This window comes from Carlito syrichta, unplaced genomic scaffold (assembly GCF_000164805.1).
Source record: "Carlito syrichta isolate Samal-C Ts95f unplaced genomic scaffold, Tarsius_syrichta-2.0.1 Scaffold315832, whole genome shotgun sequence".
Lineage (NCBI taxonomy): Eukaryota > Metazoa > Chordata > Mammalia > Primates > Tarsiidae > Carlito > Carlito syrichta.
In genome coordinates this window covers 69,806-74,294 of record NW_007259928.1, presented here as the reverse complement: position 1 = coordinate 74,294, position 4,489 = coordinate 69,806, and the positions used below count along the sequence as shown (strand labels likewise).

Sequence of the window (4,489 nt, the reverse complement as noted above, 5' to 3'; positions counted from 1 at the left end):
AGCCACTCAGGACTTTTTTTCCTGTGCTGCTTCACATGGGTTTCAGCAGAGCACAGCTGTGGGAAAGGCCATTTCCTGTGAGAAACTGGAGTCCTGGGATGCTCAGGGGGCAAAGTCTGAGGCACGAGTACAGAACTGAATTCCCCTCACTCCTCTCCCCTGCTGCATCCAGAGGCTGCTCATGGTTTGTGCAGTGATTCTGGCAAGTCTGGCTAGTTCCAACTCAGGCAGATGGATTCATCTCTTCTTTGCTCTCTATGGAGTTTATCGCTTCTCTGATGAGTCATGGGGTGTGCTACTTCCTCTATGAGTGCCAAGGAATTCTATTTTGTTTTACACTGTAGCAGAAGTACATTCTAGCTGCTTCTCATCAGCCATCTTAAATCTATCCAAGATATTTTACACATTTTTATATAAGAAAACAATCTTATAAATCTTAGTATTTACCTATGTAACTATTGCTTCTGGTGTTCTTCATTTCTTTGTATAAGTGTGCATTTCCATATAGGGTCATTTTCCTTCTGCCTGAAGGAGTTCCCTAACATTTCTTGTAGTGCAGGTCTGCTAGTAAATTCTTTTAGCATTTCTTTGTCTGGAAAAGTCTTTATATCACTTTGGGTTTGCAAAGATATTTCTGCTGGGTATAGAATTCTACATTGATGGTTCCTTTCAGCATTGCTCTACTCTGTCATCACCTGCATTGTTTCTGAGGACCAACCTGTTGTCATCTTTTTCCATGTTTCTCTATATTTAGTGTCTTTTCCCCCCCTTTGGTTTCTTTATGGCTTTCCTCTTTACCACTGGTTTTGTGCTATTTTATTATGGTGTGCCTTGGAGTTTAGTTTTCTTTATTTTTTAATTTTTTTTGAGTTGGAGTTTCAGTCTGTCTCCCAGACTGGAGTGCGGTGGCATGCTCCCGGCCACCACAGGCTCCACCTGCTGGGCTCCGGCGATCCTTCTGCCTCAGCCTTCCAAGCAGCTGGAACTACAGGTGCGCACTACCACGCCCGGCTAATTTTTGATTTATTGTGGAGATGAGGTCTCACCAAGTTGTCCAGGCGGGTCTTGAACCCGTGGACTCAGGCAATTCACTCACCTCAGCCTCCCAAACCGCGAGGTTACAGGCTGAGCCACTGAGCCTGGCTTAGTTTTCTTTATCACTTGTCCTTGGGTTTTGTTGATTTTCCTGTATCTGTGTATTCATAAAATCTTGAATATTTTCAGTTGCTATTTTTCTGTACCTCTTAACTCCCTCTTTCAATTTACACATGTATTAGGCTGCTTGATGCTGTCACACAGCTCACTGATACTCTTTTTGAAAAGTACTATTTTCTTTCTGTTTTATTTTGGATAGTATATATTGCCATGTTTTCCAGTTCACTAATCTTTCCTCCTGCAGTGTTTTATTTGTCATCAAGTCCATCTACTATATATATATTATATATATATAATATATATATTTTAATCTTAATCATTGCAGTTTTCATCTTTAGAAGTTCAATTTGGGTCTTTTAAAAAACATTACTCATTGGATTTAGAGCTCCTGAAAAAGAAAAAAAGAAATAAAAATGTCATCCAGTTCTCTTCTTTACTTTTTGGCAGATAGACTACAGCTTTAGTAACTGTTTTGGTGTTCTCATCTACTAATTCTTTTTTTTTTTTTTTTTTTTTGAGTTGGAGTCTCACTCTGTCGCCCAGACTGGAGTGCAGTAGCCACTCCCGGCCACCGCAGCCTCGACCTGCTGGGCTCTGGCGATCTTTCCGTCTCAGCCTTCCAAGTAGCCGGAATTACAGGCACGCACTACCATGCCCGGCTGATCTTTTGATTTATTGTAGAGATGAGGTCTCGCTGCCCAATTGGGTCAGGCAATCCACTCACCTCAGCCTCCCAAAGGCACGGGATTACAGGCTGAGCCACCGAGCCTGGCTCATCTACTAATTCTAACATCTGTGCCATTGCTGGGTCAGTTTAAGTTGACTGATCCCCCCTGCTTTGTGGATCTTTTCTTGCTGCTTTGTGTGCTGTTAGTTCAATTGGATGCCAGGTATTGCGGCAATTACCTTGTGTTGCTGGATTATTTTATCACTTCTATAAATGTTCTTGAGCTCTGTTCTGGGATGTAGTTAAGCTACTTAGAAAAAGCTTGATCTGACCCTTCCGAGTTGTTGGCTGTAGGGTCTGGTATGGCCTGAGCCATTGGTCCTGCGCCGAGATGCTTCAGAGCATTATTAAAAATGTTTGGATCCCTATGAAGCCCTACTATACGGAAGCTTACCAGGAGATTTGGATGGGAATGGGGTTGATGAGCTTCATCATGTATAAGATCAGGAGTGCTGATAAAAGAAGTAAAGCTTTGAAAGCTCCTGCACCTGCTCATGGTCATCACTAACCAGCTTTCCTTGGAGCACACATGAGATGAAACACCAGTCCGCCTGTAAATCTGAGCAAGCCATGTTAGAATAAATATGTCTGTGAGATGCACCACTACCTGGTACTGCTTCTGGTGTGTTCCCTTTGCTCCTTCCTGTGTGTCAGGTGTGCTCTTAGTAGATGATTTGAAGTGCAGCAGGTGTGATCAAAATCTCACTGATACTGACACTGCTCAATAAATATTAAATATGATTTGACTACTAAAAAAAAAAGAAAATGCTTGATCCTTTCAGGTCTCATTGTCAAGATTTTAGTTCAGATCAGAACAACATTTTTTTCAAGGGCTAATTATTCCCCATTACAAGGCAAGATCTTTTTTGCTTTTACTACCCAGTGTCCCTGAATTATCAGGTGTTCTAGTCAGACTGGTAGGAACAGATGCCCCTCTCTGCCCTCTGTGAACCCAGGCACGGTTCTCACTGTCCTTTTCAGACAATTCCTTCTCTGATATCTGGCAATTTCCTTCCATGCGTGCACTGATCAGTACTCTGCTGAATACTCGCTGCAGACCCACTGCAGGTGTCTGGAGTTTTCTCTTTCCTGTTTTCTCCTCCCCACCACTGTGTTGTGAGCACCAGCTGCCTTGGTGTCCCAGCCGCTCCTCTGTGTCCCCTCAGCTCGGGCTCCTGTCCCCCTCCCGGTTTCCTTTCCCTGTGCCTGGGCACTTGCTCAAGGCAGTGTGCTGGGGCAGTCATGGGTCTGCCACATTTGTTTTCTGTCTCACAGGGATAATCATCTTTTATTACCTGGTGTTCACTCTCTTGAAAACTGTTGTTTCATATATGTTTTCCTGGCTTTTTGGTTGTATCAGGTGGGAGGATAAACTCATCTCCTGTTACTCCATCTAGCTGGAAGCAGAAGTGTCCATTACCTTTTATTACATTATTTTTCTTTCAAAAACCACATTAGGAGAAACCTTCCTCCGTAAAAACAACCAACGGCTTGACAAAATGGGTTCCTACTGTCCTGTAATTGCTTTGTTTTCAAAGCAAGCCTGTGAGGTGGGTGTCATATCACCTCCTTTTACAAATAAAGGGACAGCTGGGGGTACAGTGGCTCAGCCTATAATCCCAGCACTTTGGGAGGCCGAGGTGAGAGGATTACTTGAGCCCACAGGTTCGAGAACAACCTGGGCAACTTGGCGAGACCTCATCTCTACATTAAATCAAAAAATTAGCCGGGCATGGTGGCACACACCTGTGATTCCAGCTACTTGGAAGGCTGAGGCAGAAGGCTCACTCCAGCCTGGGTGACAGAGTGAGACTCTGACTCAAAACAAACAAACAAACAAAGAAACAGAAAAACCAATAAAGGGACAAAGCCTTATAACTGTGTTGCCTCCAAAGCGACAGTTTATAAAGGCAGAGCCAGAATTAGGCCCACGTCTCCACTATACTGGGCTGCCCTTGAAGTTCTCAGGAGGAGAAACAGAGACACATGGGCTAGGGGTTGTTATTATTATTATTATTATTTTTTTTGAGTTGTAGTCTCACTCTGTTGCCCAGGCTAGCGTGCAGTGGCACATTCACAGCCACCGCAGCCTCCACCTGCTGGGCTCAGCCGATCCTTCCATCTCAGTCTTTCAAATAGCCGTAACTACAGGAGCGCACTACGACACCCGGCTAATTTTTTGATTTATTGTAGAGATGAGATCTCACCAAGTTGCCCAGGCTGGTCTCAAACCCCTGGGTTCAGGCAATCCTCTCCCCTTGGCCTCCCAAAGTGCTGGGATTACAGGCTTGAGCCCCCACGCCTGGCCTAATATTATTTTTTAATTTTTTTTTGAGTCAGAGTCTCACTCTGTCACCCAGGTTGGAATGTAGTGGCATGCTCATGGTCACCGCAGCCTCAACCTGCTGGGCTCAGATGATCTTTCCATCTCAGCCTTCCAAGTAGCTAAAACCACAGGCATGCGCCACCACGCCTGGGTAATTTTTTGATTTATTGTTGAGACAAGGTCTCACCATGTTGCTCAGGCTGGTCTCGAACCCCTGAGCTCAGGCAATCCTCTTGCTTCTGCCTCCCAAAGTGCTGGCATTACAGGCATGAGCTACTGTG

The 4,489-nt window shown here is 44.5% G+C and overlaps 1 pseudogene across 1 annotated transcript; it reads left to right on the top strand.

Annotated features, from left to right (window-relative positions):
• The first annotated feature begins 2,162 nt into the window (after window positions 1-2,162).
• Window positions 2,163-2,454, top strand: LOC103275980 (annotated as a pseudogene). The gene has a single exon (XR_505344.2). The product of XR_505344.2 is annotated as a 6.8 kDa mitochondrial proteolipid pseudogene (transcript).
• The last annotated feature ends 2,035 nt before the right edge of the window (window positions 2,455-4,489 follow it).